The sequence below is a fragment of the Rhinoderma darwinii genome (genome assembly GCF_050947455.1).
Source record: "Rhinoderma darwinii isolate aRhiDar2 chromosome 5 unlocalized genomic scaffold, aRhiDar2.hap1 SUPER_5_unloc_6, whole genome shotgun sequence".
In the NCBI taxonomy this organism is placed as follows: domain Eukaryota; kingdom Metazoa; phylum Chordata; class Amphibia; order Anura; family Rhinodermatidae; genus Rhinoderma; species Rhinoderma darwinii.
In genome coordinates, this window is record NW_027461819.1 from 317,643 (window position 1) to 344,823 (window position 27,181).

Genomic DNA, 27,181 nt, shown 5'->3' on the forward strand with positions numbered 1-27,181 from the left:
ATCTCCCCTTTTAATCCCATTATTTCAACACCTGTTGGACAATGCATGAGTGATAATGAGCTCATTGATTAAATGCAATTAATGAATAGATTGCCACCTCTTGTTGTGTGTCGTCTGTGTTTCTGTGTTTCCGGCATTTCACATTGGAACACCTCATTCACCTTCCTTGTCTTCTCTCCGCCCTCCCTTTTAGGTAAGTTAAAGAGCTGCACCTGAGCCAGCCACTGATTGATTGATTGATTGATTGATTGATTGATTGATTGATTGATTGATTGATGCAGCACAACAGTCAAATAGTGGAGTGGAGTAGGGGAACAGCAGTCAAATAGTGGAGTGGAGTAGGGGAACAGCAAACAGCCAATAAAGCAGCCCGCCCGCTCGCCTGCCCGCCACAATGGACTTACCTGTGTACACTAGATGGATGTGATGGAATGTACTGTCGTCCCTACATTTCAAGAAGAAGTAAGAATTGCAGTTGCAACAAAGCCTTGCTTGCCTACAAAGAGAGCAGCAATTTGGATTTGTTACTATGTTACCTAGAAGAATAACAAACTGTGCAAGGATGGAGGTTGTAGGAGCAAGGAGAAGTTGTCTGTAAAGTTGGTGGATGCCTATTTTCCATTTTGCAGTCCCTTGTCTCCCTCTTGTGGCCTCCTGGAGGCAACTAGCTGTGCAAAAAAAAGACAGCCTGGCGGCCGGCTGTTGCAGTGTTGCCCTCTCAGGCAACACTGAGTGACTGACTGAGCCTCACCGTCTTATATAAAGTTCAGACGGAACTTTGCACGTGTCATAGTGGAGCCCTCAGGATTCCAGAGCCAGCTTTCTGACATCATAATGGGGCCTCAGAGATAAAAGCCTGGGCCCAGGCAGTGTTGGTCAGTGCTGCTCAGCAGGCAGCACTGGACTGGACTGGATTACAGCTGATACAAGGTGTGAAGGAACAAGGGGTGGCTGTGGGCATGCACTTGCTGCCGCTGCCAGTGTTTATCTGCATGGCAGCAGGGCATTTGGGCGTTGCCAGGAAGGCGTTTTTATGTAGATTCCTCCTCTTTCAGCACTGCATTGTGGTGCAAGCAAAAGAAGCAAATCCTGTCTGGCTTCCTCTCCGGCCTTTATTCACCTCCCGTGTAGCTGTGAGTGTGTGAGCCTGCAGGGCCCCATGGAATTGCCTAGAAGTAGGCTGAATCGCTGCAAGGGCTGAACAGCAGTATCGGGCAGGCTCGGGCAACGCGCGGCCCGTTCGGGTTATCGCTTCTCGGCCTTTTGGCTAAGATCAAGTGTAGTATCTGTTCTTATCAGTTTAATATCTGATACGTCCCCTATCTGGGGACCATATATTAAATGGATTTTTAGAACAGGGAGATGGAAATAGAGCTTGCTCTGTCCACTCCACGCATTGACCTGGTATTGCAGTATTTCCAGGACCGGTGCACCCTTTCCTTATGTGTTGACTAAAAGCAGATTCCAAAAGTGTTTTTTGTCTTTGCTATTGTTTCTGTCTTTCTGAAGGGATCTCCCCTTTTAATCCCATTATTTCAACACCTGTTGGACAATGCATGAGTGATAATGAGCTCATTGATTAAATGCAATTAATGAATAGATTGCCACCTCTTGTTGTGTGTCGTCTGTGTTTCTGTGTTTCCGGCATTTCACATTGGAACACCTCATTCACCTTCCTTGTCTTCTCTCCGCCCTCCCTTTTAGGTAAGTTAAAGAGCTGCACCTGAGCCAGCCACTGATTGATTGATTGATTGATTGATTGATTGATTGATTGATTGATTGATTGATTGATGCAGCACAACAGTCAAATAGTGGAGTGGAGTAGGGGAACAGCAAACAGCCAATAAAGCAGCCCGCCCGCTCGCCTGCCCGCCACAATGGACCTACCTGTGTACACTAGATGGATGTGATGGAATGTACTGTCGTCCCTACATTTCAAGAAGAAGTAAGAATTGCAGTTGCAACAAAGCCTTGCTTGCCTACAAAGAGAGCAGCAATTTGGATTTGTTACTATGTTACCTAGAAGAATAACAAACTGTGCAAGGATGGAGGTTGTAGGAGCAAGGAGAAGTTGTCTGTAAAGTTGGTGGATGCCTATTTTCCATTTTGCAGTCCCTTGTCTCCCTCTTGTGGCCTCCTGGAGGCAACTAGCTGTGCAAAAAAAAGACAGCCTGGCGGCCGGCTGTTGCAGTGTTGCCCTCTCAGGCAACACTGAGTGACTGACTGAGCCTCACCGTCTTATATAAAGTTCAGACGGAACTTTGCACGTGTCATAGTGGAGCCCTCAGGATTCCAGAGCCAGCTTTCTGACATCATAATGGGGCCTCAGAGATAAAAGCCTGGGCCCAGGCAGTGTTGGTCAGTGCTGCTCAGCAGGCAGCACTGGACTGGACTGGATTACAGCTGATACAAGGTGTGAAGGAACAAGGGGTGGCTGTGGGCATGCACTTGCTGCCGCTGCCAGTGTTTATCTGCATGGCAGCAGGGCATTTGGGCGTTGCCAGGAAGGCGTTTTTATGTAGATTCCTCCTCTTTCAGCACTGCATTGTGGTGCAAGCAAAAGAAGCAAATCCTGTCTGGCTTCCTCTCCGGCCTTTATTCACCTCCCGTGTAGCTGTGAGTGTGTGAGCCTGCAGGGCCCCATGGAATTGCCTAGAAGTAGGCTGAATCGCTGCAAGGGCTGAACAGCAGTATCGGGCAGGCTCGGGCAACGCGCGGCCCGTTCGGGTTATCGCTTCTCGGCCTTTTGGCTAAGATCAAGTGTAGTATCTGTTCTTATCAGTTTAATATCTGATACGTCCCCTATCTGGGGACCATATATTAAATGGATTTTTAGAACAGGGAGATGGAAATAGAGCTTGCTCTGTCCACTCCACGCATTGACCTGGTATTGCAGTATTTCCAGGACCGGTGCACCCTTTCCTTATGTGTTGACTAAAAGCAGATTCCAAAAGTGTTTTTTGTCTTTGCTATTGTTTCTGTCTTTCTGAAGGGATCTCCCCTTTTAATCCCATTATTTCAACACCTGTTGGACAATGCATGAGTGATAATGAGCTCATTGATTAAATGCAATTAATGAATAGATTGCCACCTCTTGTTGTGTGTCGTCTGTGTTTCTGTGTTTCCGGCATTTCACATTGGAACACCTCATTCACCTTCCTTGTCTTCTCTCCGCCCTCCCTTTTAGGTAAGTTAAAGAGCTGCACCTGAGCCAGCCACTGATTGATTGATTGATTGATTGATTGATTGATTGATTGATTGATTGATTGATTGATTGATTGATGCAGCACAACAGTCAAATAGTGGAGTGGAGTAGGGGAACAGCAAACAGCCAATAAAGCAGCCCGCCCGCTCGCCTGCCCGCCACAATGGACCTACCTGTGTACACTAGATGGATGTGATGGAATGTACTGTCGTCCCTACATTTCAAGAAGAAGTAAGAATTGCAGTTGCAACAAAGCCTTGCTTGCCTACAAAGAGAGCAGCAATTTGGATTTGTTACTATGTTACCTAGAAGAATAACAAACTGTGCAAGGATGGAGGTTGTAGGAGCAAGGAGAAGTTGTCTGTAAAGTTGGTGGATGCCTATTTTCCATTTTGCAGTCCCTTGTCTCCCTCTTGTGGCCTCCTGGAGGCAACTAGCTGTGCAAAAAAAAGACAGCCTGGCGGCCGGCTGTTGCAGTGTTGCCCTCTCAGGCAACACTGAGTGACTGACTGAGCCTCACCGTCTTATATAAAGTTCAGACGGAACTTTGCACGTGTCATAGTGGAGCCCTCAGGATTCCAGAGCCAGCTTTCTGACATCATAATGGGGCCTCAGAGATAAAAGCCTGGGCCCAGGCAGTGTTGGTCAGTGCTGCTCAGCAGGCAGCACTGGACTGGACTGGATTACAGCTGATACAAGGTGTGAAGGAACAAGGGGTGGCTGTGGGCATGCACTTGCTGCCGCTGCCAGTGTTTATCTGCATGGCAGCAGGGCATTTGGGCGTTGCCAGGAAGGCGTTTTTATGTAGATTCCTCCTCTTTCAGCACTGCATTGTGGTGCAAGCAAAAGAAGCAAATCCTGTCTGGCTTCCTCTCCGGCCTTTATTCACCTCCCGTGTAGCTGTGAGTGTGTGAGCCTGCAGGGCCCCATGGAATTGCCTAGAAGTAGGCTGAATCGCTGCAAGGGCTGAACAGCAGTATCGGGCAGGCTCGGGCAACGCGCGGCCCGTTCGGGTTATCGCTTCTCGGCCTTTTGGCTAAGATCAAGTGTAGTATCTGTTCTTATCAGTTTAATATCTGATACGTCCCCTATCTGGGGACCATATATTAAATGGATTTTTAGAACAGGGAGATGGAAATAGAGCTTGCTCTGTCCACTCCACGCATTGACCGGTGCACCCTTTCCTTATGTGTTGACTAAAAGCAGATTCCAAAAGTGTTTTTTGTCTTTGCTATTGTTTCTGTCTTTCTGAAGGGATCTCCCCTTTTAATCCCATTATTTCAACACCTGTTGGACAATGCATGAGTGATAATGAGCTCATTGATTAAATGCAATTAATGAATAGATTGCCACCTCTTGTTGTGTGTCGTCTGTGTTTCTGTGTTTCCGGCATTTCACATTGGAACACCTCATTCACCTTCCTTGTCTTCTCTCCGCCCTCCCTTTTAGGTAAGTTAAAGAGCTGCACCTGAGCCAGCCACTGATTGATTGATTGATTGATTGATTGATTGATTGATTGATTGATTGATTGATTGATTGATTGATTGATGCAGCACAACAGTCAAATAGTGGAGTGGAGTAGGGGAACAGCAAACAGCCAATAAAGCAGCCCGCCCGCTCGCCTGCCCGCCACAATGGACCTACCTGTGTACACTAGATGGATGTGATGGAATGTACTGTCGTCCCTACATTTCAAGAAGAAGTAAGAATTGCAGTTGCAACAAAGCCTTGCTTGCCTACAAAGAGAGCAGCAATTTGGATTTGTTACTATGTTACCTAGAAGAATAACAAACTGTGCAAGGATGGAGGTTGTAGGAGCAAGGAGAAGTTGTCTGTAAAGTTGGTGGATGCCTATTTTCCATTTTGCAGTCCCTTGTCTCCCTCTTGTGGCCTCCTGGAGGCAACTAGCTGTGCAAAAAAAAGACAGCCTGGCGGCCGGCTGTTGCAGTGTTGCCCTCTCAGGCAACACTGAGTGACTGACTGAGCCTCACCGTCTTATATAAAGTTCAGACGGAACTTTGCACGTGTCATAGTGGAGCCCTCAGGATTCCAGAGCCAGCTTTCTGACATTATAATGGGGCCTCAGAGATAAAAGCCTGGGCCCAGGCAGTGTTGGTCAGTGCTGCTCAGCAGGCAGCACTGGACTGGACTGGATTACAGCTGATACAAGGTGTGAAGGAACAAGGGGTGGCTGTGGGCATGCACTTGCTGCCGCTGCCAGTGTTTATCTGCATGGCAGCAGGGCATTTGGGCGTTGCCAGGAAGGCGTTTTTATGTAGATTCCTCCTCTTTCAGCACTGCATTGTGGTGCAAGCAAAAGAAGCAAATCCTGTCTGGCTTCCTCTCCGGCCTTTATTCACCTCCCGTGTAGCTGTGAGTGTGTGAGCCTGCAGGGCCCCATGGAATTGCCTAGAAGTAGGCTGAATCGCTGCAAGGGCTGAACAGCAGTATCGGGCAGGCTCGGGCAACGCGCGGCCCGTTCGGGTTATCGCTTCTCGGCCTTTTGGCTAAGATCAAGTGTAGTATCTGTTCTTATCAGTTTAATATCTGATACGTCCCCTATCTGGGGACCATATATTAAATGGATTTTTAGAACAGGGAGATGGAAATAGAGCTTGCTCTGTCCACTCCACGCATTGACCTGGTATTGCAGTATTTCCAGGACCGGTGCAAGTGTTTTTTGTCTTTGCTATTGTTTCTGTCTTTCTGAAGGGATCTCCCCTTTTAATCCCATTATTTCAACACCTGTTGGACAATGCATGAGTGATAATGAGCTCATTGATTAAATGCAATTAATGAATAGATTGCCACCTCTTGTTGTGTGTCGTCTGTGTTTCTGTGTTTCCGGCATTTCACATTGGAACACCTCATTCACCTTCCTTGTCTTCTCTCCGCCCTCCCTTTTAGGTAAGTTAAAGAGCTGCACCTGAGCCAGCCACTGATTGATTGATTGATTGATTGATTGATTGATTGATTGATTGATGCAGCACAACAGTCAAATAGTGGAGTGGAGTAGGGGAACAGCAAACAGCCAATAAAGCAGCCCGCCCGCTCGCCTGCCCGCCACAATGGACCTACCTGTGTACACTAGATGGATGTGATGGAATGTACTGTCGTCCCTACATTTCAAGAAGAAGTAAGAATTGCAGTTGCAACAAAGCCTTGCTTGCCTACAAAGAGAGCAGCAATTTGGATTTGTTACTATGTTACCTAGAAGAATAACAAACTGTGCAAGGATGGAGGTTGTAGGAGCAAGGAGAAGTTGTCTGTAAAGTTGGTGGATGCCTATTTTCCATTTTGCAGTCCCTTGTCTCCCTCTTGTGGCCTCCTGGAGGCAACTAGCTGTGCAAAAAAAAGACAGCCTGGCGGCCGGCTGTTGCAGTGTTGCCCTCTCAGGCAACACTGAGTGACTGACTGAGCCTCACTATAAAGTTCAGACGGAACTTTGCACGTGTCATAGTGGAGCCCTCAGGATTCCAGAGCCAGCTTTCTGACATCATAATGGGGCCTCAGAGATAAAAGCCTGGGCCCAGGCAGTGTTGGTCAGTGCTGCTCAGCAGGCAGCACTGGACTGGACTGGATTACAGCTGATACAAGGTGTGAAGGAACAAGGGGTGGCTGTGGGCATGCACTTGCTGCCGCTGCCAGTGTTTATCTGCATGGCAGCAGGGCATTTGGGCGTTGCCAGGAAGGCGTTTTTATGTAGATTCCTCCTCTTTCAGCACTGCATTGTGGTGCAAGCAAAAGAAGCAAATCCTGTCTGGCTTCCTCTCCGGCCTTTATTCACCTCCCGTGTAGCTGTGAGTGTGTGAGCCTGCAGGGCCCCATGGAATTGCCTAGAAGTAGGCTGAATCGCTGCAAGGGCTGAACAGCAGTATCGGGCAGGCTCGGGCAACGCGCGGCCCGTTCGGGTTATCGCTTCTCGGCCTTTTGGCTAAGATCAAGTGTAGTATCTGTTCTTATCAGTTTAATATCTGATACGTCCCCTATCTGGGGACCATATATTAAATGGATTTTTAGAACAGGGAGATGGAAATAGAGCTTGCTCTGTCCACTCCACGCATTGACCTGGTATTGCAGTATTTCCAGGACCGGTGCACCCTTTCCTTATGTGTTGACTAAAAGCAGATTCCAAAAGTGTTTTTTGTCTTTGCTATTGTTTCTGTCTTTCTGAAGGGATCTCCCCTTTTAATCCCATTATTTCAACACCTGTTGGACAATGCATGAGTGATAATGAGCTCATTGATTAAATGCAATTAATGAATAGATTGCCACCTCTTGTTGTGTGTCGTCTGTGTTTCTGTGTTTCCGGCATTTCACATTGGAACACCTCATTCACCTTCCTTGTCTTCTCTCCGCCCTCCCTTTTAGGTAAGTTAAAGAGCTGCACCTGAGCCAGCCACTGATTGATTGATTGATTGATTGATTGATTGATTGATTGATTGATTGATTGATTGATTGCAGCACAACAGTCAAATAGTGGAGTGGAGTAGGGGAACAGCAAACAGCCAATAAAGCAGCCCGCCCGCTCGCCTGCCCGCCACAATGGACCTACCTGTGTACACTAGATGGATGTGATGGAATGTACTGTCGTCCCTACATTTCAAGAAGAAGTAAGAATTGCAGTTGCAACAAAGCCTTGCTTGCCTACAAAGAGAGCAGCAATTTGGATTTGTTACTATGTTACCTAGAAGAATAACAAACTGTGCAAGGATGGAGGTTGTAGGAGCAAGGAGAAGTTGTCTGTAAAGTTGGTGGATGCCTATTTTCCATTTTGCAGTCCCTTGTCTCCCTCTTGTGGCCTCCTGGAGGCAACTAGCTGTGCAAAAAAAAGACAGCCTGGCGGCCGGCTGTTGCAGTGTTGCCCTCTCAGGCAACACTGAGTGACTGACTGAGCCTCACCGTCTTATATAAAGTTCAGACGGAACTTTGCACGTGTCATAGTGGAGCCCTCAGGATTCCAGAGCCAGCTTTCTGACATCATAATGGGGCCTCAGAGATAAAAGCCTGGGCCCAGGCAGTGTTGGTCAGTGCTGCTCAGCAGGCAGCACTGGACTGGACTGGATTACAGCTGATACAAGGTGTGAAGGAACAAGGGGTGGCTGTGGGCATGCACTTGCTGCCGCTGCCAGTGTTTATCTGCATGGCAGCAGGGCATTTGGGCGTTGCCAGGAAGGCGTTTTTATGTAGATTCCTCCTCTTTCAGCACTGCATTGTGGTGCAAGCAAAAGAAGCAAATCCTGTCTGGCTTCCTCTCCGGCCTTTATTCACCTCCCGTGTAGCTGTGAGTGTGTGAGCCTGCAGGGCCCCATGGAATTGCCTAGAAGTAGGCTGAATCGCTGCAAGGGCTGAACAGCAGTATCGGGCAGGCTCGGGCAACGCGCGGCCCGTTCGGGTTATCGCTTCTCGGCCTTTTGGCTAAGATCAAGTGTAGTATCTGTTCTTATCAGTTTAATATCTGATACGTCCCCTATCTGGGGACCATATATTAAATGGATTTTTAGAACAGGGAGATGGAAATAGAGCTTGCTCTGTCCACTCCACGCATTGACCTGGTATTGCAGTATTTCCAGGACCGGTGCACCCTTTCCTTATGTGTTGACTAAAAGCAGATTCCAAAAGTGTTTTTTGTCTTTGCTATTGTTTCTGTCTTTCTGAAGGGATCTCCCCTTTTAATCCCATTATTTCAACACCTGTTGGACAATGCATGAGTGATAATGAGCTCATTGATTAAATGCAATTAATGAATAGATTGCCACCTCTTGTTGTGTGTCGTCTGTGTTTCTGTGTTTCCGGCATTTCACATTGGAACACCTCATTCACCTTCCTTGTCTTCTCTCCGCCCTCCCTTTTAGGTAAGTTAAAGAGCTGCACCTGAGCCAGCCACTGATTGATTGATTGATTGATTGATTGATTGATTGATTGATTGATTGATGCAGCACAACAGTCAAATAGTGGAGTGGAGTAGGGGAACAGCAAACAGCCAATAAAGCAGCCCGCCCGCTCGCCTGCCCGCCACAATGGACCTACCTGTGTACACTAGATGGATGTGATGGAATGTACTGTCGTCCCTACATTTCAAGAAGAAGTAAGAATTGCAGTTGCAACAAAGCCTTGCTTGCCTACAAAGAGAGCAGCAATTTGGATTTGTTACTATGTTACCTAGAAGAATAACAAACTGTGCAAGGATGGAGGTTGTAGGAGCAAGGAGAAGTTGTCTGTAAAGTTGGTGGATGCCTATTTTCCATTTTGCAGTCCCTTGTCTCCCTCTTGTGGCCTCCTGGAGGCAACTAGCTGTGCAAAAAAAAGACAGCCTGGCGGCCGGCTGTTGCAGTGTTGCCCTCTCAGGCAACACTGAGTGACTGACTGAGCCTCACCGTCTTATATAAAGTTCAGACGGAACTTTGCACGTGTCATAGTGGAGCCCTCAGGATTCCAGAGCCAGCTTTCTGACATCATAATGGGGCCTCAGAGATAAAAGCCTGGGCCCAGGCAGTGTTGGTCAGTGCTGCTCAGCAGGCAGCACTGGACTGGACTGGATTACAGCTGATACAAGGTGTGAAGGAACAAGGGGTGGCTGTGGGCATGCACTTGCTGCCGCTGCCAGTGTTTATCTGCATGGCAGCAGGGCATTTGGGCGTTGCCAGGAAGGCGTTTTTATGTAGATTCCTCCTCTTTCAGCACTGCATTGTGGTGCAAGCAAAAGAAGCAAATCCTGTCTGGCTTCCTCTCCGGCCTTTATTCACCTCCCGTGTAGCTGTGAGTGTGTGAGCCTGCAGGGCCCCATGGAATTGCCTAGAAGTAGGCTGAATCGCTGCAAGGGCTGAACAGCAGTATCGGGCAGGCTCGGGCAACGCGCGGCCCGTTCGGGTTATCGCTTCTCGGCCTTTTGGCTAAGATCAAGTGTAGTATCTGTTCTTATCAGTTTAATATCTGATACGTCCCCTATCTGGGGACCATATATTAAATGGATTTTTAGAACAGGGAGATGGAAATAGAGCTTGCTCTGTCCACTCCACGCATTGACCTGGTATTGCAGTATTTCCAGGACCGGTGCACCCTTTCCTTATGTGTTGACTAAAAGCAGATTCCAAAAGTGTTTTTTGTCTTTGCTATTGTTTCTGTCTTTCTGAAGGGATCTCCCCTTTTAATCCCATTATTTCAACACCTGTTGGACAATGCATGAGTGATAATGAGCTCATTGATTAAATGCAATTAATGAATAGATTGCCACCTCTTGTTGTGTGTCGTCTGTGTTTCTGTGTTTCCGGCATTTCACATTGGAACACCTCATTCACCTTCCTTGTCTTCTCTCCGCCCTCCCTTTTAGGTAAGTTAAAGAGCTGCACCTGAGCCAGCCACTGATTGATTGATTGATTGATTGATTGATTGATTGATTGATTGATTGATGCAGCACAACAGTCAAATAGTGGAGTGGAGTAGGGGAACAGCAAACAGCCAATAAAGCAGCCCGCCCGCTCGCCTGCCCGCCACAATGGACCTACCTGTGTACACTAGATGGATGTGATGGAATGTACTGTCGTCCCTACATTTCAAGAAGAAGTAAGAATTGCAGTTGCAACAAAGCCTTGCTTGCCTACAAAGAGAGCAGCAATTTGGATTTGTTACTATGTTACCTAGAAGAATAACAAACTGTGCAAGGATGGAGGTTGTAGGAGCAAGGAGAAGTTGGCTGTAAAGTTGGTGGATGCCTATTTTCCATTTTGCAGTCCCTTGTCTCCCTCTTGTGGCCTCCTGGAGGCAACTAGCTGTGCAAAAAAAAGACAGCCTGGCGGCCGGCTGTTGCAGTGTTGCCCTCTCAGGCAACACTGAGTGACTGACTGAGCCTCACCGTCTTATATAAAGTTCAGACGGAACTTTGCACGTGTCATAGTGGAGCCCTCAGGATTCCAGAGCCAGCTTTCTGACATCATAATGGGGCCTCAGAGATAAAAGCCTGGGCCCAGGCAGTGTTGGTCAGTGCTGCTCAGCAGGCAGCACTGGACTGGACTGGATTACAGCTGATACAAGGTGTGAAGGAACAAGGGGTGGCTGTGGGCATGCACTTGCTGCCGCTGCCAGTGTTTATCTGCATGGCAGCAGGGCATTTGGGCGTTGCCAGGAAGGCGTTTTTATGTAGATTCCTCCTCTTTCAGCACTGCATTGTGGTGCAAGCAAAAGAAGCAAATCCTGTCTGGCTTCCTCTCCGGCCTTTATTCACCTCCCGTGTAGCTGTGAGTGTGTGAGCCTGCAGGGCCCCATGGAATTGCCTAGAAGTAGGCTGAATCGCTGCAAGGGCTGAACAGCAGTATCGGGCAGGCTCGGGCAACGCGCGGCCCGTTCGGGTTATCGCTTCTCGGCCTTTTGGCTAAGATCAAGTGTAGTATCTGTTCTTATCAGTTTAATATCTGATACGTCCCCTATCTGGGGACCATATATTAAATGGATTTTTAGAACAGGGAGATGGAAATAGAGCTTGCTCTGTCCACTCCACGCATTGACCTGGTATTGCAGTATTTCCAGGACCGGTGCACCCTTTCCTTATGTGTTGACTAAAAGCAGATTCCAAAAGTGTTTTTTGTCTTTGCTATTGTTTCTGTCTTTCTGAAGGGATCTCCCCTTTTAATCCCATTATTTCAACACCTGTTGGACAATGCATGAGTGATAATGAGCTCATTGATTAAATGCAATTAATGAATAGATTGCCACCTCTTGTTGTGTGTCGTCTGTGTTTCTGTGTTTCCGGCATTTCACATTGGAACACCTCATTCACCTTCCTTGTCTTCTCTCCGCCCTCCCTTTTAGGTAAGTTAAAGAGCTGCACCTGAGCCAGCCACTGATTGATTGATTGATTGATTGATTGATTGATTGATTGATTGATTGATTGATGCAGCACAACAGTCAAATAGTGGAGTGGAGTAGGGGAACAGCAAACAGCCAATAAAGCAGCCCGCCCGCTCGCCTGCCCGCCACAATGGACCTACCTGTGTACACTAGATGGATGTGATGGAATGTACTGTCGTCCCTACATTTCAAGAAGAAGTAAGAATTGCAGTTGCAACAAAGCCTTGCTTGCCTACAAAGAGAGCAGCAATTTGGATTTGTTACTATGTGACCTAGAAGAATAACAAACTGTGCAAGGATGGAGGTTGTAGGAGCAAGGAGAAGTTGTCTGTAAAGTTGGTGGATGCCTATTTTCCATTTTGCAGTCCCTTGTCTCCCTCTTGTGGCCTCCTGGAGGCAACTAGCTGTGCAAAAAAAAGACAGCCTGGCGGCCGGCTGTTGCAGTGTTGCCCTCTCAGGCAACACTGAGTGACTGACTGAGCCTCACCGTCTTATATAAAGTTCAGACGGAACTTTGCACGTGTCATAGTGGAGCCCTCAGGATTCCAGAGCCAGCTTTCTGACATCATAATGGGGCCTCAGAGATAAAAGCCTGGGCCCAGGCAGTGTTGGTCAGTGCTGCTCAGCAGGCAGCACTGGACTGGACTGGATTACAGCTGATACAAGGTGTGAAGGAACAAGGGGTGGCTGTGGGCATGCACTTGCTGCCGCTGCCAGTGTTTATCTGCATGGCAGCAGGACATTTGGGCGTTGCCAGGAAGGCGTTTTTATGTAGATTCCTCCTCTTTCAGCACTGCATTGTGGTGCAAGCAAAAGAAGCAAATCCTGTCTGGCTTCCTCTCCGGCCTTTATTCACCTCCCGTGTAGCTGTGAGTGTGTGAGCCTGCAGGGCCCCATGGAATTGCCTAGAAGTAGGCTGAATCGCTGCAAGGGCTGAACAGCAGTATCGGGCAGGCTCGGGCAACGCGCGGCCCGTTCGGGTTATCGCTTCTCGGCCTTTTGGCTAAGATCAAGTGTAGTATCTGTTCTTATCAGTTTAATATCTGATACGTCCCCTATCTGGGGACCATATATTAAATGGATTTTTAGAACAGGGAGATGGAAATAGAGCTTGCTCTGTCCACTCCACGCATTGACCTGGTATTGCAGTATTTCCAGGACCGGTGCACCCTTTCCTTATGTGTTGACTAAAAGCAGATTCCAAAAGTGTTTTTTGTCTTTGCTATTGTTTCTGTCTTTCTGAAGGGATCTCCCCTTTTAATCCCATTATTTCAACACCTGTTGGACAATGCATGAGTGATAATGAGCTCATTGATTAAATGCAATTAATGAATAGATTGCCACCTCTTGTTGTGTGTCGTCTGTGTTTCTGTGTTTCCGGCATTTCACATTGGAACACCTCATTCACCTTCCTTGTCTTCTCTCCGCCCTCCCTTTTAGGTAAGTTAAAGAGCTGCACCTGAGCCAGCCACTGATTGATTGATTGATTGATTGATTGATTGATTGATTGATTGATTGATTGCAGCACAACAGTCAAATAGTGGAGTGGAGTAGGGGAACAGCAAACAGCCAATAAAGCAGCCCGCCCGCTCGCCTGCCCGCCACAATGGACCTACCTGTGTACACTAGATGGATGTGATGGAATGTACTGTCGTCCCTACATTTCAAGAAGAAGTAAGAATTGCAGTTGCAACAAAGCCTTGCTTGCCTACAAAGAGAGCAGCAATTTGGATTTGTTACTATGTTACCTAGAAGAATAACAAACTGTGCAAGGATGGAGGTTGTAGGAGCAAGGAGAAGTTGTCTGTAAAGTTGGTGGATGCCTATTTTCCATTTTGCAGTCCCTTGTCTCCCTCTTGTGGCCTCCTGGAGGCAACTAGCTGTGCAAAAAAAAGACAGCCTGGCGGCCGGCTGTTGCAGTGTTGCCCTCTCAGGCAACACTGAGTGACTGACTGAGCCTCACCGTCTTATATAAAGTTCAGACGGAACTTTGCACGTGTCATAGTGGAGCCCTCAGGATTCCAGAGCCAGCTTTCTGACATCATAATGGGGCCTCAGAGATAAAAGCCTGGGCCCAGGCAGTGTTGGTCAGTGCTGCTCAGCAGGCAGCACTGGACTGGACTGGATTACAGCTGATACAAGGTGTGAAGGAACAAGGGGTGGCTGTGGGCATGCACTTGCTGCCGCTGCCAGTGTTTATCTGCATGGCAGCAGGGCATTTGGGCGTTGCCAGGAAGGCGTTTTTATGTAGATTCCTCCTCTTTCAGCACTGCATTGTGGTGCAAGCAAAAGAAGCAAATCCTGTCTGGCTTCCTCTCCGGCCTTTATTCACCTCCCGTGTAGCTGTGAGTGTGTGAGCCTGCAGGGCCCCATGGAATTGCCTAGAAGTAGGCTGAATCGCTGCAAGGGCTGAACAGCAGTATCGGGCAGGCTCGGGCAACGCGCGGCCCGTTCGGGTTATCGCTTCTCGGCCTTTTGGCTAAGATCAAGTGTAGTATCTGTTCTTATCAGTTTAATATCTGATACGTCCCCTATCTGGGGACCATATATTAAATGGATTTTTAGAACAGGGAGATGGAAATAGAGCTTGCTCTGTCCACTCCACGCATTGACCTGGTATTGCAGTATTTCCAGGACCGGTGCACCCTTTCCTTATGTGTTGACTAAAAGCAGATTCCAAAAGTGTTTTTTGTCTTTGCTATTGTTTCTGTCTTTCTGAAGGGATCTCCCCTTTTAATCCCATTATTTCAACACCTGTTGGACAATGCATGAGTGATAATGAGCTCATTGATTAAATGCAATTAATGAATAGATTGCCACCTCTTGTTGTGTGTCGTCTGTGTTTCTGTGTTTCCGGCATTTCACATTGGAACACCTCATTCACCTTCCTTGTCTTCTCTCCGCCCTCCCTTTTAGGTAAGTTAAAGAGCTGCACCTGAGCCAGCCACTGATTGATTGATTGATTGATTGATTGATTGATTGATTGATTGATTGATGCAGCACAACAGTCAAATAGTGGAGTGGAGTAGTGGAACAGCAAACAGCCAATAAAGCAGCCCGCCCGCTCGCCTGCCCGCCACAATGGACCTACCTGTGTACACTAGATGGATGTGATGGAATGTACTGTCGTCCCTACATTTCAAGAAGAAGTAAGAATTGCAGTTGCAACAAAGCCTTGCTTGCCTACAAAGAGAGCAGCAATTTGGATTTGTTACTATGTTACCTAGAAGAATAACAAACTGTGCAAGGATGGAGGTTGTAGGAGCAAGGAGAAGTTGTCTGTAAAGTTGGTGGATGCCTATTTTCCATTTTGCAGTCCCTTGTCTCCCTCTTGTGGCCTCCTGGAGGCAACTAGCTGTGCAAAAAAAAGACAGCCTGGCGGCCGGCTGTTGCAGTGTTGCCCTCTCAGGCAACACTGAGTGACTGACTGAGCCTCACCGTCTTATATAAAGTTCAGACGGAACTTTGCACGTGTCATAGTGGAGCCCTCAGGATTCCAGAGCCAGCTTTCTGACATCATAATGGGGCCTCAGAGATAAAAGCCTGGGCCCAGGCAGTGTTGGTCAGTGCTGCTCAGCAGGCAGCACTGGACTGGACTGGATTACAGCTGATACAAGGTGTGAAGGAACAAGGGGTGGCTGTGGGCATGCACTTGCTGCCGCTGCCAGTGTTTATCTGCATGGCAGCAGGGCATTTGGGCGTTGCCAGGAAGGCGTTTTTATGTAGATTCCTCCTCTTTCAGCACTGCATTGTGGTGCAAGCAAAAGAAGCAAATCCTGTCTGGCTTCCTCTCCGGCCTTTATTCACCTCCCGTGTAGCTGTGAGTGTGTGAGCCTGCAGGGCCCCATGGAATTGCCTAGAAGTAGGCTGAATCGCTGCAAGGGCTGAACAGCAGTATCGGGCAGGCTCGGGCAACGCGCGGCCCGTTCGGGTTATCGCTTCTCGGCCTTTTGGCTAAGATCAAGTGTAGTATCTGTTCTTATCAGTTTAATATCTGATACGTCCCCTATCTGGGGACCATATATTAAATGGATTTTTAGAACAGGGAGATGGAAATAGAGCTTGCTCTGTCCACTCCACGCATTGACCTGGTATTGCAGTATTTCCAGGACCGGTGCACCCTTTCCTTATGTGTTGACTAAAAGCAGATTCCAAAAGTGTTTTTTGTCTTTGCTATTGTTTCTGTCTTTCTGAAGGGATCTCCCCTTTTAATCCCATTATTTCAACACCTGTTGGACAATGCATGAGTGATAATGAGCTCATTGATTAAATGCAATTAATGAATAGATTGCCACCTCTTGTTGTGTGTCGTCTGTGTTTCTGTGTTTCCGGCATTTCACATTGGAACACCTCATTCACCTTCCTTGTCTTCTCTCCGCCCTCCCTTTTAGGTAAGTTAAAGAGCTGCACCTGAGCCAGCCACTGATTGATTGATTGATTGATTGATTGATTGATTGATTGATTGATTGATTGATGCAGCACAACAGTCAAATAGTGGAGTGGAGTAGTGGAACAGCAAACAGCCAATAAAGCAGCCCGCCCGCTCGCCTGCCCGCCACAATGGACCTACCTGTGTACACTAGATGGATGTGATGGAATGTACTGTCGTCCCTACATTTCAAGAAGAAGTAAGAATTGCAGTTGCAACAAAGCCTTGCTTGCCTACAAAGAGAGCAGCAATTTGGATTTGTTACTATGTTACCTAGAAGAATAACAAACTGTGCAAGGATGGAGGTTGTAGGAGCAAGGAGAAGTTGTCTGTAAAGTTGGTGGATGCCTATTTTCCATTTTGCAGTCCCTTGTCTCCCTCTTGTGGCCTCCTGGAGGCAACTAGCTGTGCAAAAAAAAGACAGCCTGGCGGCCGGCTGTTGCAGTGTTGCCCTCTCAGGCAACACTGAGTGACTGACTGAGCCTCACCGTCTTATATAAAGTTCAGACGGAACTTTGCACGTGTCATAGTGGAGCCCTCAGGATTCCAGAGCCAGCTTTCTGACATCATAATGGGGCCTCAGAGATAAAAGCCTGGGCCCAGGCAGTGTTGGTCAGTGCTGCTCAGCAGGCAGCACTGGACTGGACTGGATTACAGCTGATACAAGGTGTGAAGGAACAAGGGGTGGCTGTGGGCATGCACTTGCTGCCGCTGCCAGTGTTTATCTGCATGGCAGCAGGGCATTTGGGCGTTGCCAGGAAGGCGTTTTTATGTAGATTCCTCCTCTTTCAGCACTGCATTGTGGTGCAAGCAAAAGAAGCAAATCCTGTCTGGCTTCCTCTCCGGCCTTTATTCACCTCCCGTGTAGCTGTGAGTGTGTGAGCCTGCAGGGCCCCATGGAATTGCCTAGAAGTAGGCTGAATCGCTGCAAGGGCTGAACAGCAGTATCGGGCAGGCTCGGGCAACGCGCGGCCCGTTCGGGTTATCGCTTCTCGGCCTTTTGGCTAAGATCAAGTGTAGTATCTGTTCTTATCAGTTTAATATCTGATACGTCCCCTATCTGGGGACCATATATTAAATGGATTTTTAGAACAGGGAGATGGAAATAGAGCTTGCTCTGTCCACTCCACGCATTGACCTGGTATTGCAGTATTTCCAGGACCGGTGCACCCTTTCCTTATGTGTTGACTAAAAGCAGATTCCAAAAGTGTTTTTTGTCTTTGCTATTGTTTCTGTCTTTCTGAAGGGATCTCCCCTTTTAATCCCATTATTTCAACACCTGTTGGACAATGCATGAGTGATAATGAGCTCATTGATTAAATGCAATTAATGAATAGATTGCCACCTCTTGTTGTGTGTCGTCTGTGTTTCTGTGTTTCCGGCATTTCACATTGGAACACCTCATTCACCTTCCTTGTCTTCTCTCCGCCCTCCCTTTTAGGTAAGTTAAAGAGCTGCACCTGAGCCAGCCACTGATTGATTGATTGATTGATTGATTGATTGATTGATTGATGCAGCACAACAGTCAAATAGTGGAGTGGAGTAGGGGAACAGCAAACAGCCAATAAAGCAGCCCGCCCGCTCGCCTGCCCGCCACAATGGACCTACCTGTGTACACTAGATGGATGTGATGGAATGTACTGTCGTCCCTACATTTCAAGAAGAAGTAAGAATTGCAGTTGCAACAAAGCCTTGCTTGCCTACAAAGAGAGCAGCAATTTGGATTTGTTACTATGTTACCTAGAAGAATAACAAACTGTGCAAGGATGGAGGTTGTAGGAGCAAGGAGAAGTTGTCTGTAAAGTTGGTGGATGCCTATTTTCCATTTTGCAGTCCCTTGTCTCCCTCTTGTGGCCTCCTGGAGGCAACTAGCTGTGCAAAAAAAAGACAGCCTGGCGGCCGGCTGTTGCAGTGTTGCCCTCTCAGGCAACACTGAGTGACTGACTGAGCCTCACCGTCTTATATAGAGTTCAGACGGAACTTTGCACGTGTCATAGTGGAGCCCTCAGGATTCCAGAGCCAGCTTTCTGACATCATAATGGGGCCTCAGAGATAAAAGCCTGGGCCCAGGCAGTGTTGGTCAGTGCTGCTCAGCAGGCAGCACTGGACTGGACTGGATTACAGCTGATACAAGGTGTGAAGGAACAAGGGGTGGCTGTGGGCATGCACTTGCTGCCGCTGCCAGTGTTTATCTGCATGGCAGCAGGGCATTTGGGCGTTGCCAGGAAGGCGTTTTTATGTAGATTCCTCCTCTTTCAGCACTGCATTGTGGTGCAAGCAAAAGAAGCAAATCCTGTCTGGCTTCCTCTCCGGCCTTTATTCACCTCCCGTGTAGCTGTGAGTGTGTGAGCCTGCAGGGCCCCATGGAATTGCCTAGAAGTAGGCTGAATCGCTGCAAGGGCTGAACAGCAGTATCGGGCAGGCTCGGGCAACGCGCGGCCCGTTCGGGTTATCGCTTCTCGGCCTTTTGGCTAAGATCAAGTGTAGTATCTGTTCTTATCAGTTTAATATCTGATACGTCCCCTATCTGGGGACCATATATTAAATGGATTTTTAGAACAGGGAGATGGAAATAGAGCTTGCTCTGTCCACTCCACGCATTGACCTGGTATTGCAGTATTTCCAGGACCGGTGCACCCTTTCCTTATGTGTTGACTAAAAGCAGATTCCAAAAGTGTTTTTTGTCTTTGCTATTGTTTCTGTCTTTCTGAAGGGATCTCCCCTTTTAATCCCATTATTTCAACACCTGTTGGACAATGCATGAGTGATAATGAGCTCATTGATTAAATGCAATTAATGAATAGATTGCCACCTCTTGTTGTGTGTCGTCTGTGTTTCTGTGTTTCCGGCATTTCACATTGGAACACCTCATTCACCTTCCTTGTCTTCTCTCCGCCCTCCCTTTTAGGTAAGTTAAAGAGCTGCACCTGAGCCAGCCACTGATTGATTGATTGATTGATTGATTGATGCAGCACAACAGTCAAATAGTGGAGTGGAGTAGGGGAACAGCAAACAGCCAATAAAGCAGCCCGCCCGCTCGCCTGCCCGCCACAATGGACCTACCTGTGTACACTAGATGGATGTGATGGAATGTACTGTCGTCCCTACATTTCAAGAAGAAGTAAGAATTGCAGTTGCAACAAAGCCTTGCTTGCCTACAAAGAGAGCAGCAATTTGGATTTGTTACTATGTTACCTAGAAGAATAACAAACTGTGCAAGGATGGAGGTTGTAGGAGCAAGGAGAAGTTGTCTGTAAAGTTGGTGGATGCCTATTTTCCATTTTGCAGTCCCTTGTCTCCCTCTTGTGGCCTCCTGGAGGCAACTAGCTGTGCAAAAAAAAGACAGCCTGGCGGCCGGCTGTTGCAGTGTTGCCCTCTCAGGCAACACTGAGTGACTGACTGAGCCTCACCGTCTTATATAAAGTTCAGACGGAACTTTGCACGTGTCATAGTGGAGCCCTCAGGATTCCAGAGCCAGCTTTCTGACATCATAATGGGGCCTCAGAGATAAAAGCCTGGGCCCAGGCAGTGTTGGTCAGTGCTGCTCAGCAGGCAGCACTGGACTGGACTGGATTACAGCTGATACAAGGTGTGAAGGAACAAGGGGTGGCTGTGGGCATGCACTTGCTGCCGCTGCCAGTGTTTATCTGCATGGCAGCAGGGCATTTGGGCGTTGCCAGGAAGGCGTTTTTATGTAGATTCCTCCTCTTTCAGCACTGCATTGTGGTGCAAGCAAAAGAAGCAAATCCTGTCTGGCTTCCTCTCCGGCCTTTATTCACCTCCCGTGTAGCTGTGAGTGTGTGAGCCTGCAGGGCCCCATGGAATTGCCTAGAAGTAGGCTGAATCGCTGCAAGGGCTGAACAGCAGTATCGGGCAGGCTCGGGCAACGCGCGGCCCGTTCGGGTTATCGCTTCTCGGCCTTTTGGCTAAGATCAAGTGTAGTATCTGTTCTTATCAGTTTAATATCTGATACGTCCCCTATCTGGGGACCATATATTAAATGGATTTTTAGAACAGGGAGATGGAAATAGAGCTTGCTCTGTCCACTCCACGCATTGACCTGGTATTGCAGTATTTCCAGGACCGGTGCACCCTTTCCTTATGTGTTGACTAAAAGCAGATTCCAAAAGTGTTTTTTGTCTTTGCTATTGTTTCTGTCTTTCTGAAGGGATCTCCCCTTTTAATCCCATTATTTCAACACCTGTTGGACAATGCATGAGTGATAATGAGCTCATTGATTAAATGCAATTAATGAATAGATTGCCACCTCTTGTTGTGTGTCGTCTGTGTTTCTGTGTTTCCGGCATTTCACATTGGAACACCTCATTCACCTTCCTTGTCTTCTCTCCGCCCTCCCTTTTAGGTAAGTTAAAGAGCTGCACCTGAGCCAGCCACTGATTGATTGATTGATTGATTGATTGATTGATTGATTGATTGATGCAGCACAACAGTCAAATAGTGGAGTGGAGTAGGGGAACAGCAAACAGCCAATAAAGCAGCCCGCCCGCTCGCCTGCCCGCCACAATGGACCTACCTGTGTACACTAGATGGATGTGATGGAATGTACTGTCGTCCCTACATTTCAAGAAGAAGTAAGAATTGCAGTTGCAACAAAGCCTTGCTTGCCTACAAAGAGAGCAGCAATTTGGATTTGTTACTATGTTACCTAGAAGAATAACAAACTGTGCAAGGATGGAGGTTGTAGGAGCAAGGAGAAGTTGTCTGTAAAGTTGGTGGATGCCTATTTTCCATTTTGCAGTCCCTTGTCTCCCTCTTGTGGCCTCCTGGAGGCAACTAGCTGTGCAAAAAAAAGACAGCCTGGCGGCCGGCTGTTGCAGTGTTGCCCTCTCAGGCAACACTGAGTGACTGACTGAGCCTCACCGTCTTATATAAAGTTCAGACGGAACTTTGCACGTGTCATAGTGGAGCCCTCAGGATTCCAGAGCCAGCTTTCTGACATCATAATGGGGCCTCAGAGATAAAAGCCTGGGCCCAGGCAGTGTTGGTCAGTGCTGCTCAGCAGGCAGCACTGGACTGGACTGGATTACAGCTGATACAAGGTGTGAAGGAACAAGGGGTGGCTGTGGGCATGCACTTGCTGCCGCTGCCAGTGTTTATCTGCATGGCAGCAGGGCATTTGGGCGTTGCCAGGAAGGCGTTTTTATGTAGATTCCTCCTCTTTCAGCACTGCATTGTGGTGCAAGCAAAAGAAGCAAATCCTGTCTGGCTTCCTCTCCGGCCTTTATTCACCTCCCGTGTAGCTGTGAGTGTGTGAGCCTGCAGGGCCCCATGGAATTGCCTAGAAGTAGGCTGAATCGCTGCAAGGGCTGAACAGCAGTATCGGGCAGGCTTGGGCAACGCGCGGCCCGTTCGGGTTATCGCTTCTCGGCCTTTTGGCTAAGATCAAGTGTAGTATCTGTTCTTATCAGTTTAATATCTGATACGTCCCCTATCTGGGGACCATATATTAAATGGATTTTTAGAACAGGGAGATGGAAATAGAGCTTGCTCTGTCCACTCCACGCATTGACCTGGTATTGCAGTATTTCCAGGACCGGTGCACCCTTTCCTTATGTGTTGACTAAAAGCAGATTCCAAAAGTGTTTTTTGTCTTTGCTATTGTTTCTGTCTTTCTGAAGGGATCTCCCCTTTTAATCCCATTATTTCAACACCTGTTGGACAATGCATGAGTGATAATGAGCTCATTGATTAAATGCAATTAATGAATAGATTGCCACCTCTTGTTGTGTGTCGTCTGTGTTTCTGTGTTTCCGGCATTTCACATTGGAACACCTCATTCACCTTCCTTGTCTTCTCTCCGCCCTCCCTTTTAGGTAAGTTAAAGAGCTGCACCTGAGCCAGCCACTGATTGATTGATTGATTGATTGATTGATTGATTGATTGATTGATTGATTGATTGATGCAGCACAACAGTCAAATAGTGGAGTGGAGTAGGGGAACAGCAAACAGCCAATAAAGCAGCCCGCCCGCTCGCCTGCCCGCCACAATGGACCTACCTGTGTACACTAGATGGATGTGATGGAATGTACTGTCGTCCCTACATTTCAAGAAGAAGTAAGAATTGCAGTTGCAACAAAGCCTTGCTTGCCTACAAAGAGAGCAGCAATTTGGATTTGTTACTATGTTACCTAGAAGAATAACAAACTGTGCAAGGATGGAGGTTGTAGGAGCAAGGAGAAGTTGTCTGTAAAGTTGGTGGATGCCTATTTTCCATTTTGCAGTCCCTTGTCTCCCTCTTGTGGCCTCCTGGAGGCAACTAGCTGTGCAAAAAAAAGACAGCCTGGCGGCCGGCTGTTGCAGTGTTGCCCTCTCAGGCAACACTGAGTGACTGACTGAGCCTCACCGTCTTATATAAAGTTCAGACGGAACTTTGCACGTGTCATAGTGGAGCCCTCAGGATTCCAGAGCCAGCTTTCTGACATCATAATGGGGCCTCAGAGATAAAAGCCTGGGCCCAGGCAGTGTTGGTCAGTGCTGCTCAGCAGGCAGCACTGGACTGGACTGGATTACAGCTGATACAAGGTGTGAAGGAACAAGGGGTGGCTGTGGGCATGCACTTGCTGCCGCTGCCAGTGTTTATCTGCATGGCAGCAGGGCATTTGGGCGTTGCCAGGAAGGCGTTTTTATGTAGATTCCTCCTCTTTCAGCACTGCATTGTGGTGCAAGCAAAAGAAGCAAATCCTGTCTGGCTTCCTCTCCGGCCTTTATTCACCTCCCGTGTAGCTGTGAGTGTGTGAGCCTGCAGGGCCCCATGGAATTGCCTAGAAGTAGGCTGAATCGCTGCAAGGGCTGAACAGCAGTATCGGGCAGGCTCGGGCAACGCGCGACCCGTTCGGGTTATCGCTTCTCGGCCTTTTGGCTAAGATCAAGTGTAGTATCTGTTCTTATCAGTTTAATATCTGATACGTCCCCTATCTGGGGACCATATATTAAATGGATTTTTAGAACAGGGAGATGGAAATAGAGCTTGCTCTGTCCACTCCACGCATTGACCTGGTATTGCAGTATTTCCAGGACCGGTGCACCCTTTCCTTATGTGTTGACTAAAAGCAGATTCCAAAAGTGTTTTTTGTCTTTGCTATTGTTTCTGTCTTTCTGAAGGGATCTCCCCTTTTAATCCCATTATTTCAACACCTGTTGGACAATGCATGAGTGATAATGAGCTCATTGATTAAATGCAATTAATGAATAGATTGCCACCTCTTGTTGTGTGTCGTCTGTGTTTCTGTGTTTCCGGCATTTCACATTGGAACACCTCATTCACCTTCCTTGTCTTCTCTCCGCCCTCCCTTTTAGGTAAGTTAAAGAGCTGCACCTGAGCCAGCCACTGATTGATTGATTGATTGATTGATTGATTGATTGATTGATTGATTGATTGATTGATTGATGCAGCACAACAGTCAAATAGTGGAGTGGAGTAGGGGAACAGCAAACAGCCAATAAAGCAGCCCGCCCGCTCGCCTGCCCGCCACAATGGACCTACCTGTGTACACTAGATGGATGTGATGGAATGTACTGTCGTCCCTACATTTCAAGAAGAAGTAAGAATTGCAGTTGCAACAAAGCCTTGCTTGCCTACAAAGAGAGCAGCAATTTGGATTTGTTACTATGTTACCTAGAAGAATAACAAACTGTGCAAGGATGGAGGTTGTAGGAGCAAGGAGAAGTTGTCTGTAAAGTTGGTGGATGCCTATTTTCCATTTTGCAGTCCCTTGTCTCCCTCTTGTGGCCTCCTGGAGGCAACTAGCTGTGCAAAAAAAAGACAGCCTGGCGGCCGGCTGTTGCAGTGTTGCCCTCTCAGGCAACACTGAGTGACTGACTGAGCCTCACCGTCTTATATAAAGTTCAGACGGAACTTTGCACGTGTCATAGTGGAGCCCTCAGGATTCCAGAGCCAGCTTTCTGACATCATAATGGGGCCTCAGAGATAAAAGCCTGGGCCCAGGCAGTGTTGGTCAGTGCTGCTCAGCAGGCAGCACTGGACTGGACTGGATTACAGCTGATACAAGGTGTGAAGGAACAAGGGGTGGCTGTGGGCATGCACTTGCTGCCGCTGCCAGTGTTTATCTGCATGGCAGCAGGGCATTTGGGCGTTGCCAGGAAGGCGTTTTTATGTAGATTCCTCCTCTTTCAGCACTGCATTGTGGTGCAAGCAAAAGAAGCAAATCCTGTCTGGCTTCCTCTCCGGCCTTTATTCACCTCCCGTGTAGCTGTGAGTGTGTGAGCCTGCAGGGCCCCATGGAATTGCCTAGAAGTAGGCTGAATCGCTGCAAGGGCTGAACAGCAGTATCGGGCAGGCTCGGGCAACGCGCGGCCCGTTCGGGTTATCGCTTCTCGGCCTTTTGGCTAAGATCAAGTGTAGTATCTGTTCTTATCAGTTTAATATCTGATACGTCCCCTATCTGGGGACCATATATTAAATGGATTTTTAGAACAGGGAGATGGAAATAGAGCTTGCTCTGTCCACTCCACGCATTGACCTGGTATTGCAGTATTTCCAGGACCGGTGCACCCTTTCCTTATGTGTTGACTAAAAGCAGATTCCAAAAGTGTTTTTTGTCTTTGCTATTGTTTCTGTCTTTCTGAAGGGATCTCCCCTTTTAATCCCATTATTTCAACACCTGTTGGACAATGCATGAGTGATAATGAGCTCATTGATTAAATGCAATTAATGAATAGATTGCCACCTCTTGTTGTGTGTCGTCTGTGTTTCTGTGTTTCCGGCATTTCACATTGGAACACCTCATTCACCTTCCTTGTCTTCTCTCCGCCCTCCCTTTTAGGTAAGTTAAAGAGCTGCACCTGAGCCAGCCACTGATTGATTGATTGATTGATTGATTGATGCAGCACAACAGTCAAATAGTGGAGTGGAGTAGGGGAACAGCAAACAGCCAATAAAGCAGCCCGCCCGCTCGCCTGCCCGCCACAATGGACCTACCTGTGTACACTAGATGGATGTGATGGAATGTACTGTCGTCCCTACATTTCAAGAAGAAGTAAGAATTGCAGTTGCAACAAAGCCTTGCTTGCCTACAAAGAGAGCAGCAATTTGGATTTGTTACTATGTTACCTAGAAGAATAACAAACTGTGCAAGGATGGAGGTTGTAGGAGCAAGGAGAAGTTGTCTGTAAAGTTGGTGGATGCCTATTTTCCATTTTGCAGTCCCTTGTCTCCCTCTTGTGGCCTCCTGGAGGCAACTAGCTGTGCAAAAAAAAGACAGCCTGGCGGCCGGCTGTTGCAGTGTTGCCCTCTCAGGCAACACTGAGTGACTGACTGAGCCTCACCGTCTTATATAAAGTTCAGACGGAACTTTGCACGTGTCATAGTGGAGCCCTCAGGATTCCAGAGCCAGCTTTCTGACATCATAATGGGGCCTCAGAGATAAAAGCCTGGGCCCAGGCAGTGTTGGTCAGTGCTGCTCAGCAGGCAGCACTGGACTGGACTGGATTACAGCTGATACAAGGTGTGAAGGAACAAGGGGTGGCTGTGGGCATGCACTTGCTGCCGCTGCCAGTGTTTATCTGCATGGCAGCAGGGCATTTGGGCGTTGCCAGGAAGGCGTTTTTATGTAGATTCCTCCTCTTTCAGCACTGCATTGTGGTGCAAGCAAAAGAAGCAAATCCTGTCTGGCTTCCTCTCCGGCCTTTATTCACCTCCCGTGTAGCTGTGAGTGTGTGAGCCTGCAGGGCCCCATGGAATTGCCTAGAAGTAGGCTGAATCGCTGCAAGGGCTGAACAGCAGTATCGGGCAGGCTCGGGCAACGCGCGGCCCGTTCGGGTTATCGCTTCTCGGCCTTTTGGCTAAGATCAAGTGTAGTATCTGTTCTTATCAGTTTAATATCTGATACGTCCCCTATCTGGGGACCATATATTAAATGGATTTTTAGAACAGGGAGATGGAAATAGAGCTTGCTCTGTCCACTCCACGCATTGACCTGGTATTGCAGTATTTCCAGGACCGGTGCACCCTTTCCTTATGTGTTGACTAAAAGCAGATTCCAAAAGTGTTTTTTGTCTTTGCTATTGTTTCTGTCTTTCTGAAGGGATCTCCCCTTTTAATCCCATTATTTCAACACCTGTTGGACAATGCATGAGTGATAATGAGCTCATTGATTAAATGCAATTAATGAATAGATTGCCACCTCTTGTTGTGTGTCGTCTGTGTTTCTGTGTTTCCGGCATTTCACATTGGAACACCTCATTCACCTTCCTTGTCTTCTCTCCGCCCTCCCTTTTAGGTAAGTTAAAGAGCTGCACCTGAGCCAGCCACTGATTGATTGATTGATTGATTGATTGATTGATGCAGCACAACAGTCAAATAGTGGAGTGGAGTAGGGGAACAGCAAACAGCCAATAAAGCAGCCCGCCCGCTCGCCTGCCCGCCACAATGGACCTACCTGTGTACACTAGATGGATGTGATGGAATGTACTGTCGTCCCTACATTTCAAGAAGAAGTAAGAATTGCAGTTGCAACAAAGCCTTGCTTGCCTACAAAGAGAGCAGCAATTTGGATTTGTTACTATGTTACCTAGAAGAATAACAAACTGTGCAAGGATGGAGGTTGTAGGAGCAAGGAGAAGTTGTCTGTAAAGTTGGTGGATGCCTATTTTCCATTTTGCAGTCCCTTGTCTCCCTCTTGTGGCCTCCTGGAGGCAACTAGCTGTGCAAAAAAAAGACAGCC

General features: G+C 47.8%; 17 non-coding genes and 1 pseudogene across 17 annotated transcripts; all 18 read left to right on the forward strand.

The window, feature by feature from the left end:
* The first annotated feature begins 1,247 nt into the window (after positions 1 to 1,247).
* On the forward strand, positions 1,248 to 1,438 carry LOC142696376 (U2 spliceosomal RNA). The gene has a single exon (XR_012864280.1). It is a non-coding gene; the product is annotated as a U2 spliceosomal RNA (small nuclear RNA).
* Positions 1,439 to 2,730: 1,292 nt separating this feature from the next.
* On the forward strand, positions 2,731 to 2,921 carry LOC142696378 (U2 spliceosomal RNA). Its single transcript, XR_012864281.1, has one exon. It is a non-coding gene; the product is annotated as a U2 spliceosomal RNA (small nuclear RNA).
* Positions 2,922 to 4,221: 1,300 nt separating this feature from the next.
* LOC142696474 (U2 spliceosomal RNA) lies at positions 4,222 to 4,388 on the forward strand (annotated as a pseudogene).
* A 1,304-nt stretch (positions 4,389 to 5,692) lies between these two features.
* Positions 5,693 to 5,883, forward strand: LOC142696467 (U2 spliceosomal RNA). Its single transcript, XR_012864362.1, has one exon. It is a non-coding gene; the product is annotated as a U2 spliceosomal RNA (small nuclear RNA).
* Positions 5,884 to 7,119: 1,236 nt separating this feature from the next.
* On the forward strand, positions 7,120 to 7,310 carry LOC142696379 (U2 spliceosomal RNA). Its single transcript, XR_012864282.1, has one exon. It is a non-coding gene; the product is annotated as a U2 spliceosomal RNA (small nuclear RNA).
* A 1,293-nt stretch (positions 7,311 to 8,603) lies between these two features.
* On the forward strand, positions 8,604 to 8,794 carry LOC142696380 (U2 spliceosomal RNA). The gene has a single exon (XR_012864283.1). It is a non-coding gene; the product is annotated as a U2 spliceosomal RNA (small nuclear RNA).
* A 1,284-nt stretch (positions 8,795 to 10,078) lies between these two features.
* LOC142696381 (U2 spliceosomal RNA) lies at positions 10,079 to 10,269 on the forward strand. Its single transcript, XR_012864284.1, has one exon. It is a non-coding gene; the product is annotated as a U2 spliceosomal RNA (small nuclear RNA).
* A 1,284-nt stretch (positions 10,270 to 11,553) lies between these two features.
* Positions 11,554 to 11,744, forward strand: LOC142696382 (U2 spliceosomal RNA). Its single transcript, XR_012864285.1, has one exon. It is a non-coding gene; the product is annotated as a U2 spliceosomal RNA (small nuclear RNA).
* A 1,288-nt stretch (positions 11,745 to 13,032) lies between these two features.
* On the forward strand, positions 13,033 to 13,223 carry LOC142696383 (U2 spliceosomal RNA). The gene has a single exon (XR_012864286.1). It is a non-coding gene; the product is annotated as a U2 spliceosomal RNA (small nuclear RNA).
* A 1,285-nt stretch (positions 13,224 to 14,508) lies between these two features.
* On the forward strand, positions 14,509 to 14,699 carry LOC142696384 (U2 spliceosomal RNA). The gene has a single exon (XR_012864287.1). It is a non-coding gene; the product is annotated as a U2 spliceosomal RNA (small nuclear RNA).
* A 1,284-nt stretch (positions 14,700 to 15,983) lies between these two features.
* LOC142696385 (U2 spliceosomal RNA) lies at positions 15,984 to 16,174 on the forward strand. Its single transcript, XR_012864288.1, has one exon. It is a non-coding gene; the product is annotated as a U2 spliceosomal RNA (small nuclear RNA).
* A 1,288-nt stretch (positions 16,175 to 17,462) lies between these two features.
* On the forward strand, positions 17,463 to 17,653 carry LOC142696387 (U2 spliceosomal RNA). The gene has a single exon (XR_012864290.1). It is a non-coding gene; the product is annotated as a U2 spliceosomal RNA (small nuclear RNA).
* Positions 17,654 to 18,929: 1,276 nt separating this feature from the next.
* On the forward strand, positions 18,930 to 19,120 carry LOC142696389 (U2 spliceosomal RNA). The gene has a single exon (XR_012864291.1). It is a non-coding gene; the product is annotated as a U2 spliceosomal RNA (small nuclear RNA).
* A 1,264-nt stretch (positions 19,121 to 20,384) lies between these two features.
* LOC142696390 (U2 spliceosomal RNA) lies at positions 20,385 to 20,575 on the forward strand. The gene has a single exon (XR_012864292.1). It is a non-coding gene; the product is annotated as a U2 spliceosomal RNA (small nuclear RNA).
* A 1,280-nt stretch (positions 20,576 to 21,855) lies between these two features.
* On the forward strand, positions 21,856 to 22,046 carry LOC142696391 (U2 spliceosomal RNA). Its single transcript, XR_012864293.1, has one exon. It is a non-coding gene; the product is annotated as a U2 spliceosomal RNA (small nuclear RNA).
* Positions 22,047 to 23,338: 1,292 nt separating this feature from the next.
* Positions 23,339 to 23,529, forward strand: LOC142696392 (U2 spliceosomal RNA). Its single transcript, XR_012864294.1, has one exon. It is a non-coding gene; the product is annotated as a U2 spliceosomal RNA (small nuclear RNA).
* Positions 23,530 to 24,825: 1,296 nt separating this feature from the next.
* LOC142696393 (U2 spliceosomal RNA) lies at positions 24,826 to 25,016 on the forward strand. The gene has a single exon (XR_012864295.1). It is a non-coding gene; the product is annotated as a U2 spliceosomal RNA (small nuclear RNA).
* A 1,264-nt stretch (positions 25,017 to 26,280) lies between these two features.
* LOC142696394 (U2 spliceosomal RNA) lies at positions 26,281 to 26,471 on the forward strand. The gene has a single exon (XR_012864296.1). It is a non-coding gene; the product is annotated as a U2 spliceosomal RNA (small nuclear RNA).
* The last annotated feature ends 710 nt before the right edge of the window (positions 26,472 to 27,181 follow it).